This window comes from Rhinolophus sinicus, linkage group LG09 (assembly GCF_036562045.2).
Source record: "Rhinolophus sinicus isolate RSC01 linkage group LG09, ASM3656204v1, whole genome shotgun sequence".
Taxonomy (NCBI): domain Eukaryota; kingdom Metazoa; phylum Chordata; class Mammalia; order Chiroptera; family Rhinolophidae; genus Rhinolophus; species Rhinolophus sinicus.
In genome coordinates this window covers 68,360,438-68,379,420 of record NC_133758.1, presented here as the reverse complement: position 1 = coordinate 68,379,420, position 18,983 = coordinate 68,360,438, and the positions used below count along the sequence as shown (strand labels likewise).

Genomic DNA, 18,983 nt, shown 5'->3' with positions numbered 1-18,983 from the left:
CCATTTGGTTTAGGACGACATATGAGAAATAATTCTCAGTCTCTGGAGGCACGACTATATTTGAGGTCAACACAGAACTCTCCTTGATGGTAATGCCTTTAAGTCACCAAGAAAAGGCTCAATGTTCCCTGCACTTCCGTACTTGAGGAGGCAGAGGAGTGTGCAATACAGTTTAGAAAGGTTCCTGACAAATTGGGTGGAAATAAACGTTTTGAAAGTTCAAGTGAACAAGTTTTAGTCTGCCAGGCTCTCCTGGCTCTGCGCCCTCCCTGGCAGTTCTTGGGTGATGACGTCACACTGCCCAAGTGGCAATCACTAGGCCCTCCCTGTTCTCCTCCATGACAGCCCTTGTCCCCTTCTGGACATGAGCTAGGGAACTCCCATCCTTGAAAGTGGAGCCCTCATGCATGGCTTTGGACCTCTAACCTGCCATTCTCAGTGTTTACTCAAAACTCCCTGCCTTTCTTCCTCTCAGACTCCACCAGCTGCCGTCCCATCTCCTAGTTCCTAAAATCCACAAGACTCTGGCTATCTCTGGGCGGACTCTTCACTCTGCAAATCAATGTGAGGCTCATCAAATAAATCTGAATCTGAAATGAATCTGAAATGAAAAGAAGCGATGTATACAGAAATTCTACAGTTGAAATGAAAATGATGCTTGGAATTTGTTTTTAAAGAATTCACCAGGGGTGGGGTAAGGGAAGACACAGACAAAACAGATTGGTTATTGATAACTGCTGGCTTTGGATGTCATGGGAGCATGTCGTATCATGCATTCTCTTTGTTTGTATTAGAAAATGTACGTTAAAAAAAGTTACAAAAGAAAATATGTGATGTCATACGATCTAATTTAAAGTTCTTAAACTCATTTACATGTGATACTAGAGGGGGAGCATGCATTCACTTTATCATCAGCTTAAGATCACTCAAAATTGTTTCCTCAATAACTTTATCCGAAAAACAAAATACCTGGGAATTATTAAAAATAAAAAGAAACACTCTCACAAGTATGTCTGCCTTTTGCTATCCAATATACTTCATGGTGCAGATTAGTCAGAGCAGCTTTAAAATGTCAGCATTAAGGGCAACTCCATGGAGTCAGGGCCAAAAGCCAAGGTGAAGTGCTATTTACCTTTGAAGACTTCTGGCACCGAAGCTCAAGCCTACAATTCAGCTCCACAACTGGAATGTCAAAGAGGCCAAGTTTGAATCCAAGTGAATTCTTTGCATTTGAGGACTTGAGTCTTCAGAAACTTGGCTCTCTTTGTAACTTCCATTCTCCTCCAATGGCTCAGCTTTCCTTCCCTTCCTTTCCTTTCCCTTTGATTCCTCCCTTCCCCCTCCCTCTCTCCTTTCTTTCCTTCCTTCTTTCCTTCCTTCCTTCCTTCTTTTTCTTCTTTTAAACCACCACAAAAATCCATAATATGTTCATGTCTGCCTGCATAGAGTCATTGTAAAGATTAAGATACAAGTGTGAAATATCAGGGAAAATTTGAATTAAGTAGAATAAAAAACTTTGATGATCATAATTTTAGTGTTTTTATTATGGACACTTTTAAACACATAAATACCTGTCTGACTAATACAATGAACCCTTTGTACCTATCTCCCAGCATCAATAGATGTTTACACATGGCCAATCTCCTTTTATCTGTCCCTCCCACCCCATCCCCCTCAGATTACTTATCAACAAGTTCAAGGCCTCATCATATTATTTCATCTGTAAATACTTCAGTAGTATCTCTAAGAGCTAAGGTCTATCTTTCTCTTTTTAACATAATTACAATACCATCATCACATCTAAGAAATAACAATAATTTAAGACTATAAAGTATTCAAGCAGTGCTCAAATTTCCCTGATTGCCTCATGATTTCTTTTTATTCTTGGTTTGCTCAAATCAGGATCCAAATAAGATCTACACACTGCATTCAGTTGAAATGTCTCTTGTCTTTTCTAATCTATAGACCTTCCTGCCCTCTTTTATAATTCCCCTTGCCATTTATTTATGGAAGAAACTGGGCTCTTTACCTTGTAGAATTTTCACCATTTTTGACTTTACTGATTGTATCGTCCTGGTCCTGTTTAATGTGTTCCTCTATTACCTGTAACTCCTGTCAGCTGATAGTTATACCTGGAGGCTCATTGTTATTAGTAATATCGAAGACATCACTTCCAAGACTGACAATTTCCATGTATGACACCTTGCCACAGTGAGTGTGGTGGGTCCCGAACTTTCCTGAGGCAACAAAGAAAGAGGATAACTATTCTGCAGTAATGTCAAGCCCAGTTCCTGCTGACTTTACAACAAACAAATAAACAAAACCCTGACCAGAATCCATCATTAACTCTGCGATGAAGATCAGCTAGAACGCGTTGGGCCTTCCCTGTGTGCTTGAGAATGAGCATGAACAGGCGGAAAGAATGTGAACTTGGGAGTCATACAGCCCTCGATTTGAATTCTGACTTTGCCCTTTGTTAAGTACATGCCCTTCCTAGTTACTTAATATTTTTTGGTCTCAGATTCTTTATATATGAGAATAATATTTCTCTCTCCAGGCTGCTGAGATGCAATTGCCAAGTCATATGCATTAAATAACTGTTTCTTTTCCAAAGTAAGTTAAAAATGAGAATTTGTGTCTAAAACTACAAACCCATAGAGTTTGTTTGGCTCCAAATGCAAATATGGCTTTCACCAACTTCATAAACAATAGAGAAAGAAGGCCTTAAGAAAGGACATGCAGAAAGGGAAAGGATAAGAGAAGAGGAAATATTGCTCTCCTTCCATCCTTCATGTACTCAGGAAATTCTTCCCAAAAGAAAGCATGACCTGTTTTCGTCTAAAATTTTGCTCTTCTCTGGTCTGTGCTGGCTTGAGAACATATTTCTTTTTACCAAAAGATGAGTTCACAGTAAATTACTCAGAAACATATGGATGAAATTTCCCTTAAGCCACTCAGGGGATTAGAAATTAAGGGAAAGAGTGCTTGGCGAAATGCATTTGGGGTTTTGCCAAACCTAAACCAACTGAGAAATAGTTAAAACACAAGGCAGAGCTCAAATGCTGCCAACTGTACCCATCTTAGCAGGACAAGGATTTATAATTAGGGCTGCTCGGAAAAGCAGTGCCTCACAGGTGGCAAAGGACACAGAAGCCTTTGTCCTTAAGGTCTCAACGGGGCTGCTGTTCCCCAGATGGACCCTTTACAATGTCCACACCCTCTTAATCACCAGTGTCCCAAAGCTACCCCCTCAGCTGCACGGTTGTCTTTCACACCAGGTCTCTGACATTCTCTCCAGGCCTCTTTTGTTTCCAGGCCAGGCTGGATGTTTCTCACAGTGGATTCCTGGATGAGGGGGAACAAATCTTGAATTACAGTGAATAGCTGTAATGGGGAAATATGACAAAGCAATTCCCTACTCTGACATACACTTTTTTTTGTCTTCTGTCTCTTACCTTTGTCACCTTTCCACATTTTTCTGCTTTGCATGCACTTCTTTTTCTGTAAATGAAGGGACTGGATTGGCTGTTTTTCTTTTCTCATCGGTACATAGTGAGTATTACAATTTTAATACATTTTTAAAAAAATTAGTTTCAGGTGTACAAAACAATGTAATAGTTAGACATTTAAATCTCTCACAAAGTGATAACCTCCATCCTCCAATCTACTACCCCTCTGACATCGTATATAGCTGTTACAATTCCAGTGACTCTATTCCCTATGCTGTACTCCACATCCTGTGACTATTATATACATCGCCACGGGGATATGAAAGACAGTTTGGGGAATATAATCAATAATGTTGTAAAGATTTTGTAGGTTGTCAGATGGGCACTTGTCTTATTAGGGGGACCACTTCATGGACAGTGTAGATGCCTGATCACTGCGCTGCACACCTGAAGCTGAATAATATTGAGTGTTAACTATAATTTTATACACACACACACACACACACACACACATACACACACATATATAGTTATGGATTGGCTGTTTTTCAAACTGTGCTGCTGAGAGCCTTTTAAAGGCTTGGCTGGGCCCAGTGGAGATAGTAAAAGGGGCTCTCTTTAGAAAAGAGGAGGGGGTTCTAGCTTAAGATTTCACATGAAGCAAGGGCTCTGGGGTTAAACAATTTGAGAATCATGAGACTAGACAAAGTCTTGGTCTCTTCTGACGAGACAGTTCTGGTGTCACACGCCACACTTCTCAGTCTTCATTCCTGACACCAAATATTACTAAAGATGTGCACCAGCTTCTCTCTCCAGCATTTGTCAGGGTGTGCCTGTGTGCCGGGCCTTGTGCTAAACACTGGGCATTTAGCAGTGACCAAAACAGACCTGGTCCCCATCCCATGGAGCTAACAGACTAGTTGGGGATACTGGCATTAAACAAGTGGGTACGTAAATCTAAATCAAGATATATTCTCCTTGAAAAACAAAATCATGGTTGAAGTCTGAGTAGACCTGGGGTTTGAGAGATACTACAGAATGCTTCCTGTTCAAAGCATCTCCCCTGCCAGCCTGGCTTGCCACTCTATAGACTGGCTGATCACTGTTAAGTCATTGGAGGTTTCCATTAAAAGTACCTCTTCCATTTGACAGGGCAGGGTCAAGAAACACAGAGTACTAAGGAGCTGATGAGTTGAGCCAGCAGGTACTTCAGAAAGCAAAGAGGACAGACTTGGGAGAACAGACGGGAGGCTTTAGGTGGATGAGGGAGAAATGGTTTACTGCTTGGTGGGCCTGGTGGGGTGTGAGAGGTTCAGAAAGGAGGTGACCCAAAGTTCAAGTGAAGGCCATGCCAATGACTCCCTTCATTGATTTCATGGTTGTATCTAGAACTCTTCTTAATTTCTTTTCCCCATTTCTCAGTGAGTTTAATATGCCATACACAGTGTTAATTCATTACTAAATCTTAATCCTATTACTATTCCTTTGCCTCTGTCTAGCTCTTTCCCTTTGTACATTTTATAAAGAGAAAAGGGATTTAAAATAATTTCTGGATACATTTGCATGGTTCTTACTGTAGGTAAAGGGGCATTGTCCACCAGTTTTGGTCTGTGGCGTACCTGATTGCTTATCTGGGTGTGGGGGGGAGCTAGGCAGAGGGGACACTGGCTTATTGGCTTAAAGAGTTAAGACTCCTGTGGGGCACTAGATAGTAACATTTTTCTAAATCTAAACTCAGCAAAGGCGAGGACCTGTTGTTATTGACAGAAGGTCAACCCTGCACAGTTGCCAATACCAACACATGCTATGAAACCTAAACTTATGGAGAGAGAAGACTGAAGCCAGATCTGGTGGAAGGAGAATCCTCAACAGTTCATCTCTCAGGACCTGTGATCCACAGGTAGGTTGTAGTGGTGTTAGTTGCTATTACTCTACCACCACCATGACCATCACCACCATCACTATTGTAACTGTCACCATCACCACCACCACCATCCCCGTCACCACCATCATCACCATCACCACCATCACCACCAACACCACCATTACCACCCATCACCACCACCACCACCATCACCACCACCACTACTATCCTCACCACTACTAATTGAGTCACACATGCTTCTATTATTTTTGTGGGTGTTGAAAATTAAAACTTTATTCAAACCAATTCTGGGAAGAGATATCTAATTAGAGATACTTTTTTTTTTTTTTTTGCAAATTTGTGCTACCACTAGATTAGCAAACTGCTGCCTGGTAGAGAAACTTAGCAGAATTGCTTTAATGAAGAATGATTTGTATTTGACATATCAGTTTTTTGGTAGGGAAGTAGTTGTTTCTTATCTACTTAAGCAATATTTGAAAACAGAGTGTCCTTCTGCATTGCCTGAAACTATCCTCCAGAGATTTGTTTGTATTACCAGTTTATTTAGCACACTCTTTCTGCTTAGCAGCCACCCCCACTCCCCAGACCCTGTCCTTTTAATTAACAACCTGTCACTGTATTTCAGTGTTTCTGTAGAGGCACACCAACTGAGCCACGATGAGTCAAAACATATCACTTGACATAGAAACAATATTTGCTGAATTTCACATACAATTGGGCTGGTCAGATGAACTGTTTCTTGGGGACCAGAAATTAAACCTAGGTGAGCTTATGTGAAAGACTGGGAATCAAGGTGTGCAGAGGGTGAGAATGGCAGGGGATGAGGGTGGCAAAGCAGAGTTACAGGATCAAAAGTCGATGGCTGGCCTCTTGTTTTAAACCACCACTTTTGTGCTTCCTAGCTGCCACCTGACAGAGGTAGATTTTTTGCATGGGCCCATTAATGTGTTCAATTAACACCTAATCACTAACTTTTAACATATGCCCCATATGGTTCCATGCTCTAGGGATACAGCAGTGAACAAGGTATCTGCCCTAATGATGCTTACATACTGGTAGAGGAGAAAAACAAAAACACATAAACAAATTGTTAAATGTAATTCAGGTTTGGTAAGTGCCGATAAGAAAAATGAAGCAGGATTTGGACAGAGCGATGATAGATGATGGCGTATATGTGTGTGTTTCCATTGGATAATTTAGTTAGGTTCATCAAGGAAGGCTGCTCAGAAGGGATGACCCTTGAACAGAAAGACCTGAATGAAATGAGGGAGTGAGTCATGTGAATCTTCCTGGGCTAAAATGAAACCACGTATCGCCATTATTATGAACTGACCTAAGTCAATTTGGTCACGATGCACAGCTCGTAGGTTCTTGGTAGTTTGCGATAAGCTATTGAAAGAAAATTGAGGCAAATAAGGGTGAACTATTCCCCTACAGCTTTCTTTTCAGTTTGTAAAGAAAGTAAGTCTTCTGCCAAATTTGGTCTTTCATACAGAAATTTATTAAGCTGATTTTTAGTATCAGGTACAAATAGTTTATACAAACTGTTTGGTAAGCTCATTGGAGACTCAGCACTCTCCTTAGGAGCCCTTTCTGCTGCCTTGCTTGAGAGGGTCCCTTGAAGTAGAGGCAACGACACACTAGAAATAGGATTCTGTGACACTGAGTCTCAGCAACAGGTGCCCAGAACGCCTCCTAACCGGTGCACGTACACTGGACTGTACAGGATCAAGCCTCAGACCCATCCTGAAGGCTACACATTTGTGGTGCTTAATTTTATGTTTCCACTTGGCTAGGCTATGGTGCTCAGATGCTTGGTCAAACACCAGTGTAGATGCTACTGTGAAGGCCTTTTTCAGATGTGATTAACCTTCGGTTAGTAAACTCGGAGTAAAACAGATTATCTCCATAACGTGAGTGGGCCTCATCTAATCCGTTGAAGGCCTGAATGGAACAAAGACTAAGGTATCCCAAACAGGAAGGAATACTGATTCCAGAGTGCAATACAGAGATTCTGCCTGAGTTTCCAGCCTTTGGACTCACCAGTTGACTCAAGAGTTGCAACAATAACTTACTTGAATTACCAGTCTACCACCGTGCATTTTGGGTTTTGAACTTGCTACCCTCTATAATCACGTGAGGCAATTCCTTAAGATAAATCTCTCTCTGTCCCTCTCATTAAATATATATATATATATATATATATATATATATTTCTTTTTTTTTCTTTTCTTTTTTTTTTTTTCTTTTGGTTCTATTTCTCTGGAGAACACTGAATCATACAGATTTTGTGAGATGCAGTTGTAACAAATACCTAAAAATGTGGAAGTAGATTTGGAATTGGGTAAGGGTTGGGGCTGGACAAATTAGAAGCCCATGGTAGAAAATGTCTAGATTGCCTTGAAGAAATTGTTGGTAGAAATATGAATGTTAAAGGAGATTCTGGTGAGAGCTCAGAAAGAAAAGAGCTGTAGAAAAAGTTTCTATTGTCTTAGAGAATACATATATCAACACAAACAGAATGTTGCTGGAAATATGAATGTTAATGGTGACTCTTATGAGGTCTCAGAATTTGGGACACAGACACAGACAGGCATGGAGGCAAGATGATGTGAAGAGACACAGGGAGAAGAGAGCCACTTATGAGCCAAAGAGAGAGGCCCAGAACAGAACCTTTCCTCAGCCCTCAGAAGGAACCAACTCTGCCAACATCTTGATTTTGGACTTCCAGCCTCCACAGAATGGTGTGATGATAAATATCTGTTGTTGAAGCCCCCCAGTCCGTGGTGCTTTGTTACGGCAGCCTCGGCATGCTAATACAGTGCTGTAACCCTCAATGCTTTCCTCCAGCCTATCTGTCACCAGTCAAGTTCTCTGAGCAGGTGCTAAGATAACATATGGGATGTGAAATGTTGACTGAGGATCAAACCCTGTAAAAGGAGGGGAAAGGACCCATCATCAGAAACACATGTAAATGACACGAAACCAGTTAACATATATGGCCAGCTAGTTCTGCTTAAATAAAACAAACTCAAAATAATTGAATATCAGTAAAGTATAAATGATCTTTAAACTTCATTTATCCTTATTGCACTTGTTTCCCCTTATTAGTTTATAGAGAGTATGGCATAATTAGGGGTTTATCTATTTCCATATTGATGGAGCTTTATTATGTTATTTAAAACTTGAAGGGAATTTTAATGCTAATTACAATAGATTATGAATGTTAATAAAATAATATTAATAATATTCAGTTAGAAGAATTTAAGTTAAATAAAATTTAAAGTAAATATTTTTTTTTTAATAAAGGAGGAGGTAGGAATCGAGATTGGGCAGAGGGAAAAGTTGAGTGATAATGCACAACCGAGGAGGCCTCAACAACCCAACGTGAGCTCCAGACTGAATACTGCCCATCAAGGTTGTCGTGCGTTGGGTCAAAATGACTGAGACTTTTTCCCCACCTTGCTCAATCACTGCAAGGGCTGTCCCAGGAAGGGTAGCCTCTGGCAAGGAGGCTCTCTACAACGGAAGCCAACCATGAAGGAGAGGGCAGCGGGATGTGTCTGCCAGTCACACACCCCACATCCGGGCAGTGAGCCCTTCCTGGAAGGGGGAACCTAGCCACACATCTTGTGTCTTCCATGCTGCTCATGGAATAGTCAAGAATGAGACCTGGCTGAAATATTTTAGCTAATCTACATATTTTGAATACCTTTATTTCACCACTGAGAATCCATTTCTAATATTCATCATACTTATTAACAATGAACTAATTTCAACCATAAAAATCCATTTCTGACATTTACAATGCTAATTAACAAAGCTCAGGTATTCAGTGAGACCTCAGTCACCAAAGCTCTTGAGGTGGCTGCCTCTGGAGTGTGGCTTTTCTATAAAATACTAGCTAACTACCCTGGAGGGGAATGTCCCATTAGAGCAACAGGCAGCCCTTAGAGCAAAAACTAAAGCTTCAACAAATGAGTACGTATATAATATGACCAACTCTACCTTGCAGAAATATTTTAAAGTAAATCACAGCCATCCCAACAGACAAGATGAGGTGGTCGCTTACCTCAGTTGGTTAGAGCACTGTGCTAATAACACCAAGGTTGCCAGTTCAATCCCTGCATGGGCCACAGTGAGCTGCACCCTCCTTAAAATAAAATAAAAAAATGTCTTCCAACAGACAAGATATGTTTGTCTTTGGGGTCTTTGACACCTACTCTCTCTTCTTGTCCAATCAGACTGTCTTAGGGATTATTCGGTTGCAAAGAACACACACCTACTGGAACTAGTTGAAGTTTAATGGGTTTGCTGTCAGGATACAAGTATTCGACAGGCAACCAGCGGACACTGAGATTGGCAATGAAGCCTCTTTGGACCACTCAGAGTGGAGCTGGGGTGTTGAGATCTCAAACTTTCCCTGTCTCTCATGGGTCTCAGGCTCCTCTTCTCCTCTCTGCTTTTCTCTGTGTGTCTGCTTTTGTCTCCCATTTCTGCCTTTCTACTTACTCACCGGCAGACTTCCCCAGTCTTCATTCTACAGAACCACCATCATTTGACCATCTCCATGTCTCTTAGTTCAATGTCTTGAGAAGGGGGGGAGGGGGCACGAAAGGAGTAAATATAACTGGCACAGCCCTGCGTATGGTCTGCGGTCCCTTGAAGTATTTAAGCACTATGGTCGAGCCGTCTGTGGTCAGGGGTATGGTATGAGCAGGCTAAACGAGGCTCCTCCTTCCAGGGGCTGTGGGAGGACAAATTCCCCAAGAAGAGGGTGAAAATGGGGAGGCTCTGTCTGACCAGCATCTCTGGCATGCCACTCCAATCCTACTTAGTGCAGTATCTTGTCAGAAAATTCCCTCACATGCACTCTCCTGTGTGTGTGTGTGTACACACATACATGCATGCACGCCACATGTAGTCAATCAAACCAAGCCAAGAGTTACTGCCATGTGTTCCAATTATAATACTCAAATATGCACATAATGTTTCTTTTTCGATCTGGTTCATAAAGAAATGTCTTCTCATTATCTTTCTCTGAAACCTCATCTGCTACAGATACCAACTTCTTGGATGCAACCCAGGGAAGTCTGAATTGACTCTTCCTCAGTGTAGGCCACTTCTATCAAATCCGGGTGTCACCATGGCTAGAATGGTGCAGTCTCTCCCTCCCAGACCACACATTGTCAAAGTCTGTGAGTCAAGTAGTTCACGACCAGCCCTACTCTAGAGTAGACTCTCCAAGGAAACTCTGGCCTCTGTCCCAGCTCAACAACTAGACCTCAGCATAAGCTATCAACCTGGGGATGTGACTCATGAAAGCAGAGCTGTTCTGTAGCCTGGATGCATGGAAACCTCAGATCGTTTTCACTGTGTTCTTTCATGCATGTTTGCATCATTTGCAATTTCCCAGGGACACTGGTGTGCCAACTAATCTTATCAGCCAGGCATCCTTCAGCAGGCATAGCAAGGAGTCGAGGGGTAGCCTGTGTCCAATTGGCTGGAGTTGCTCACTTCTGCCTAGGGCACAGACAGGAACAGCCCCTGGCCAGGCTCGCAGGCTCTCTCCCTTGCCTCATATCCCTTTAACAGAGGCAGAGCCTTTATCCCCACCCAGTCAGAGGAAATACAGAAAAAGGAGACACATCTCAAGCAGAAAGGACCCTGCCAAATTCAAAACTTCAGAAATACTTAAATAGAAAAGGCATACAGTTCCTTCCCAGACCCCATTTGTTAGGTGGTAGGAATAAGGGAGACCTGAGTAAAAACCTATATTTACCTGTTCTCTTTCCCCTTCCTCTCTCAAGTTCATATGCCCAGAGAACTCCTCAATTTTATGAATAATTAGATGTTTGTTAGAATATTCTCTCCTGAAAGTCTGTTGGAGAAGTGTCTGAAACTGAGGGTACTGAATAATATCTTTCTTCTTTTCAATTTCACCTCAACCTATCCACCATAGCAAGTATTCCCAAGGGCCAAGGGGTCTGGACCTGTGTGCCTAGGCCAGTAGTACTGCCCGTTGCGGCCCAGGAGACCTCCACCTGCGATAGGGCAGGACCATGGGGCATTCGGGCTGCTGTCCTTTGCTGCCCCCAGGGGTCTGTGTTTGTGGGCCATTCCACATGCCAACTTTGCCATAGAGCGCCTCACATAGAAAGGGGACCCATGGCTCTTGGATCAGCCATTGTCCTTAGGGGTCCCCTCGCGGCAGACCCCTCGTCTGGCTGGATCAGTCATCTGCCTTCTCAGCCCCCCTTCCCAGGCCTTTGCCTAGGGATCCACAGGGGTTGGGGCTCTTCTTATCTCCCCAAACAAAGCCCACAAAGCATTCATTTATCCTGTCCCTTTTTCCCACAGTCAAGGTGGATGGTTCATTGGTGAGTGCTGATGGCCCATTAGGGAGATCCCTGAGCTTAAAACAGCAAAAGGCCTGTCTGCTCTCTCTGAGAGCCAGGAGCACACCTTCCTGAGGAACCAGAAACCCCTTCTTTCCTTCCTGAGGAACAATTCCTCCCCAACCCATCCGCTTAGTGATTGACAGTGGGTCTTCTTGTTACAGCAGCAAACCACAAACAAAAGAACAAATCCAAACCAAACCAGATTTAATTTTCAGTTCTGTAGGTTCTTTCCCTATACTCCTAAATACAAACACTATTTCCAGTTACTTTTCTTTCCAATGAATCCAGGAGCAGTAATAAGAGAGAAGTGGCAGGAGAGAAGGGCACAATTCTATTAAAAGGACGCATGTGCTATCTACGTATGTGGGTGTTCTGTACGGTTCAATCGTCGGGGGCAGAGGGACTATCAGTGTAGTGACCTGGAACCCAGATTCTGGAGCCCATTCGCCGGGGTCTTGATCCTGGCTCTGTCACTTCCTTAGATGTGTGACCTTGGGATAGTTACTGAACTTCTGTGTGGCTTGGTTTCCACATCTAGTAAAATGGGGGATAATATCAGTACAACTGTCTCATAGGGTTATGGTGCGGACTAGACAAGTTAACACATATTAAGTGTGTAGCACAGTGTCTGGCATATCGAAGAACTGGGTAAAATGATTGCTCTGTTATTACAGATAGCTATGATACAATATTTCTCTTTCTGTCACTATAAACTTGGTTATCACAGCTTTTAAGTGGCAAATCTAATTTATAATTTATTTATAATGAACAGCGGCTACTTCCAAAAAAGATTTAAAGTGGCTGAACAATGGTGTAACTGGAGAATTCATCAATGAGGGTCTTGTTTTTAGTTCTTTTGTAAAGGATAATTTTTGACTGGAGGGGAAAATTGCCTTCTTTTCTGTTTGTTTGTTTGTTTGTTTGTTTGTTTATGATGGTGGTATAGTGGAAAGCCCCCTAACCCTTAAACAGGAGACCTTGATAAAATAATGGGAACGATGCAGTGCTCAGTACCTCTTGGTGGAATGCAGGAATATTGTTTTTGAGCAGCTATGGCGTTCCAGGGCTGGACAATTTACATAGATGGTCCCTTTGAGTTTTGCAATCAGCTCTGCTGTGGAGAAGGCACTGTTATTTCCACTTTGCAGATGAGGAAGCAAAGTCAGGGAGTTTAAGTGACCTGAGCAGTTCATGAAACAGGTAAGTCAGGGAGCAGGGTTCAAGGCAAAGTCTGAGGCCAAAGGCTACCTGCTCTGCCTGCACCCATCTTCTGATTGGGCAAGATGCTTAGCTTCTCCAGATTCTACAGAGGGAAAATGAGGGGAGCTAGTACTCCTGGCTCTTCACATCTGGATGAGGAAGCATAGGTCCCTTGCCTGGGTATCTAACAATCTAAGCTTGTGGAATTCATATCAATTTTTGACATGCAAAAGAGGCTGTAAACAAAGAGCCTGACCTTAATTCAAACACGAAGTGATTATGTTTCACAAAGAAATGTAAACAGGGCTTTAATTGATTCATGTGCTTGCAATTGGTGGTTCATTTATTACTGTCTTCTCTGTAATAGCCTCCATCTGGGATCTAGGGACTGGGATGCTCTACAGAACCGTGACACTGGTTTGAGCTCAGGTCCAACATTTCTTCGTTGATTCATTCATTTGTTGAACAAGTTAATGGTGCTGTGACTGGCACTGGGCTACAATCATGAACAGAGCAGCCATGGCCCTGCTTCATGGCGCTCACAGTCCAATAGGCTGTAATATGACCACACAAAGAAATAGACACAGTGAAAACTCTGGTGAGAACCACGATGAAAGGAACAAAGGTGCTTGGAGGGAGAGTGATCGGCAGTGGGTGATCAAAGAAGGTGTCTTTGAAGAGGAACATTTAATCGGAAATGTGCAAGTTGAAAAGGAGCCAGTCGTGGGGAAGTGGAGAGTGTTTTCTATAAAGTAACATACATGTATTAGTGATTTACTGCTGCTGCTATTATTAACAACATTTTTAGAGTAGGAGAAAGATAGCAAGGCTGAGAATCTAGAGGCCTGCCTCCCTTCCTGGAGCTCTACTAACCAGCTTTGTGAGCTAGGCCGTAGTTTAAATTGTTTTCTTATCTAGAAAATACAATGCTTGCATAACTCAACTAGAACATCTCTGTGGTCATTTCAGCCTCTAAAATTCTATAGTTCTACACAGTTGTTACATTTTCTAGTTGTTTAAGGAAGCCCTGTGAATGTAATTACCTAGATGTCAAGAAAACTTTTCATGAAGGGTAGATATGTCAGAAGCTCAGCAAACAAAGAGTTTTCTTGTTTTTAATATAGTGCAGGCTTTAAATGAAGATTAGAGTGAGTCCAGAGGAACACAGAAGCTGTTCAAAGCCCAATTGCTTCAATTGGAACTTAGTTTTGATTGTAGGTTTATCCACCATCTAAACACACACACACACACACAAAAATCTTATATCAAAGGATAATATGTTTCTGAAAAGATGCATATTAAGTTAAATTTTTGTAAATTGAAATATTTTGATTGCACAGAATAACTAAAATTTTTTTGATTACAAAGGTATTTTTTAAAAAGAAAGAAAATCCTTATAAGTCCTCAAAGCCAAGCAAAACAAATAAATGCAACTCTAAATTTTTATATTGTAAGAATCCACATTATTATTTATTTGTTTTGAAAATCAAGATATTTTTTTCTTTTGGAGATCAGTTTTAATGAGATATACCTAAAAATAATTATGATGAAATAATAAAAATGATTTTCATATGCTATTTGTGAATTTTGTATGTTATTTTAAAATTATGCTTCATGTACAATAAGTCTGGTTATCTGACACTATTAAGCAGGAGTCCTGATTTATAGGTATTTTTATCAAATCTATTTATGCCAATGGTTTTGGAAATACAACATAACAAAACATCTTTGATAATAATACCATCATCTACTCAGTAAATACGTGTGTCACTTGGCAATAGACCATATGAGCTTTACATGGCAGAACTCCTTATAAACAAAATCAAATGGTAAACTGGCAAAATATTTGCAATGCATACTTATTACAGACAAATGCTAATTTCCTTAACATGTCAAGACATCCTACAAACCAGTAAGAAATATACCAATAATCCAATAGAAAAATGATAGAAATGAACAGATAATTTACAAAAATGAAACACTAGTGATTCTTAAATATTGCGAAAAGATGCTCAACTTCACTCATAAAAAGGGAGATGAAAATTGAGGGGCCGGCCCGGTGGCTCAGGCGGTTAGAGCTCCGTGCTCCTAACTCCGAAGGCTGCCGGTTCGATTCCCACATGGGCCAGTGAGCTCTCAACCACAAGGTTGCCAGTTCAATTCCTCGAGTCCCGCAAGGGATGGTGGATTCTGCCCCCTGCAACTAAGATTGAACACGGCACCTTGAGCTGAGTTGCCTCCCGGATGGCTCAGTTGTTGGTTGGAGCGCGGGCTCTCAACCACAAGGTTGCCAATTCAATTCCTCCAGTCCCGCAAGGGATGGTGGGCAGCGCCCCCTGCAACTAAAAATTTGAACACGGCACCTTGAGCTGAGCTGCTGCTGAGCTCTCGGATGGCTCAGTTGGTTGGAGCCTGTCCTCTCAACCACAGGTTGCCAGTTCGACTCCCGCAAGGGATGGTGGGCTGTGCCCCCTGCAACTAGCAACGGCAACTGGACCTGGAGCTGAGCTGTGCCCTCCACAACTAAGACTGCAAGAACAACAACTTGAAGCTGAACAGAACCCTCCACAACTAAGATTGAAAGGACAACAATTTGACCATTGTTCCCCAATAAAATCCTGTTCCCCTTCCCCAATAAAATCTTTAAAAAAAAAAAAAAAAAAATTGAAATGAGACACCATTTTTTACCTAAAAGATTGGCAAAAAGAAAAATGTCTGATAACACTACGTTGGAAAAGATTTCAGGGACTCTCCCACACTCTCCCATGTTATCAGTAGGAGTATAAATTGAAACAACCTCTTTGAAGAATATTTTGGCAACATCTACCAAAAAGTTAAATGCACATTTCCTTCAATTCAGCAATTCCATTTTTAGGAGTTTAATATACAAATATACTCTCACAGGTGTGATGTTATGTATACCCAAGGATGTTTATTACAGCATTATTTGTAACAGAAAAAATTGGAAACAAAGCAAACATCCATTAAAAAGGGACTGGATAAATCATATATGGCACACATACCCAACAGACTACTACTGTGCAGTTATGAAAAAGAATGAGGCTGCTCTACGTGCACGGATATGTTAGAATTTCCAAAATATATTAAGATTAAAAAAAAAAATCCTAGGTAAAGTACTGAGTATATAACTGGCTTCTATTTGTACTAAAGCAAAGACTATGTAGATGAGTATATGTTTGCATATGCACAGACTATCTCCAGAAGGATCAAAAGACTGACAATAACGATTGCCTCTGAGGAGAGAAAGAGCTTCTGGGATACGGTGGGAGCAGCAATATTTACTTTTCATTGATTATTCTCTTGAATACTTGGAATTTTGTATTGTACGCATGTATTACCTATCCAAAAAACATTCTTTTTAAAAATTGAGCTTCCCCCAGGATGTCAGCTGGCAGAATACCACAGGATGCGCCACACTATTTCATAGCTCTGCACTGTTTATTCCCTTGTGGAATGGCCTTTACCCCTCATTTCTAGAGCTCACTCCTGCCCTTGGAAACCTTCTGGAGCAGTCACACTACCCGTCTGAATTTGATGCTCTTCCCCGCACTCTGTCATGCCTCTGCAGCCTGCTGCATGGCTGCAGCGTAGCACATGGCCCACCTGATTGTAATGGTGGATTTTCCATTTTGTCGCTGGATTAGGTTTGAGCTCCTTGGTGGGAGGACATGTCATATTAGACCTTACAGTGCCCAGCGAGGCGCCTGACACATAGGAGGCTTCTATAGGAGTGACGGCGGACTGGATGGATGGAGAGAGTGCTGCTTCTAGAGTGTCATTTCCTGTGGGCAGGGAATTTTGTCTGTTTTATTCTGTGCTGTAACCTTAACATGCACAACAAGGTGTGACACACAGTAGGTATTCAATATTTGTTGAATGAATACAAGAATGCCACCTAGACAGAGAAGAGGGAAGAAGTGAGAAACAGGGAGGCCTACAGGTTGGGGCAGGACTCTAGGAAGGCCAACAAAGGACACGAGAGGAGCTGGTGTCAAAGCCAAGTTAGATGTTTGCCTACAAGAATGGTCTGGTAGCTGCTGCCTCAGCAGCCAAGATGGTGGCAAGATTGCATTCCTCAAGAATGCCTGGGCCAAGGAGCCAGTGCTGGTAGTGTCTTTCATCATTGGGCGCCTAGATATAATTCTGCCCCTACTCAGCCCTTCCACCAATCACACTGTCATGATCAATCAGGCCATACTCCAGCTCCCAGCACCCTCTGAGACAATGGGAATGGCTGACGTGCCAGCCACCCCAGACTGCCAACGCCCAAGCTTGGAGTGGCCGAAGAAACTGTGAGCATCTCTGTTGACAGGGAGGAGACCCTCCCTTTTGGGGCCCCCAATAAAAGTGTGAAAACCAACCCCAGTAAAAAAATTATCTTGAAGAGTTACCATATGACTCAGCAATTACACTCCTAGGTATTTATCCAAGAGAAATAAAAACACATGTTCGTGCAAAAACTTGTATAGGAATGTTCACAGCAGCACTATTTGTAATAGGATAAAGGAGAAAAAACCCCAAATGTCCATTACTGATGAATGGACAAATTAAATGTGGGTTATCCATACAATGGAATAACAATATTCAGCAACAAAAATAAGTGATGCACTGATCCATGCTACAACATGAATGAGCCATGATAACATTATGCTGAGTGAAAGAAGTCAGTCAAAAAAACCACAGGTTGTATGATTCCACTTATATGAAACGTCCAATACAGAGAAATCTGTAGAGACAGGAAGTAGATTCGTGGTTGCCAGGGGCTGTGGGAGGGAGTTAGAGGAACATGGGGAGTGACTGGTAAGAGGTGGGGGGTGATGAAAATGTTCTAAAATTGATCATGGTGATGGTTGCTCAACTCTGTGAATATGCTTTAAAAAAACAACAACCCACTGATTGTACACTTTAAGTGGGTGCATTGTATAGTATGTGAATTATACCTCAATACAGCTCTTACTAAACATAAGAATGATGTGGGGTTTCCTGGAGGCGTGAACTGAGCTCAGGCCCATGCTCGCCACCATTTTAGGGCTCCAGAGTTCTGTTCCCTGGAGTCAGGTGGGGGCTACACTAAGCCCCAGGGAAATCATGCTTATTCACATTTCAACCCCTGAAGCCAGGGTCCCTGCCAGTGGGTTCTGAGAGCTGAAGGGTAGCAGAATGTCACCCCAAAATATGACGGTAGAAGTTCAAGACATGACACCCCAGAATATGCTGCTTTGTATATTGATACTTTTGCGCCGAGGGCACCGGAAAAACAGCAAACGCAAGGAGAGGCCTTCTCTGAATTCCTCCACTTGCCTAAAGACAGATTCTCCAAAAAAATTCCATTGTCATTAATCCCCTGTCTGGGAACTTCATCAACCAGGGAAGATTGGCTGTTAGCACAGGAAAGGAGCTTATTAGTGTACACACACAAACTTTGTTACAAGCTATCACATCTCCCATCTAGTCTTTCTTTTAAGGGCTGATTCTTTTTCCTGAAAGTCATTTATTCTCCCCTAAGATTATTTACATCCCTCTTCCCTTTCCCTATTAAGATGGTGTTTAAGCGTGAATTCTAAGACCCAGGAGTTACTCGTTTTTCCCTCAGTCTCTCCCATGTTTGCATGAGGTATACATGTTCATAAACTTCTGTTTGTTTTTCTCTTGTTAATCTGTCCTTTATTACAGGGGTCTCAGCTAAGAACTCAGTCGGGCAGAGGGTAGTTACAGGGCCCTGGCTTCAGAGGAGCCCCTTCCTGTGAGCCTCGGGGCTAGTCAAAGAGTGATTGCTCCTGGGGTTCCAGAAATGAGAAGGGCTGTAGAACTTCTTTATTTTGTTCCCCACAAAAGCTGAGGGGCTCTCATTGGATGGGTGTTTGGGGTAGAAAGAGAATGGCACAGAGCAAAGGCATATAAAGTAAAAGTATTAATTCCACAATTTTTTGAACACTAGCTGTGCACCTGGCACGGTGTTACCTGTGAAGCAATTGGGATGCAAAGAAGTATAAGAGCCCCTCTGGCCTGGACGCTTGCTGAGACTGG

The 18,983-nt window shown here is 42.1% G+C and overlaps 1 pseudogene; it reads left to right on the top strand.

The window, feature by feature from the left end:
- Nucleotides 1-8,689: 8,689 nt before the first annotated feature.
- Nucleotides 8,690-17,252, top strand: LOC141573044 (NADH dehydrogenase [ubiquinone] 1 alpha subcomplex subunit 3 pseudogene; annotated as a pseudogene).
- The last annotated feature ends 1,731 nt before the right edge of the window (nucleotides 17,253-18,983 follow it).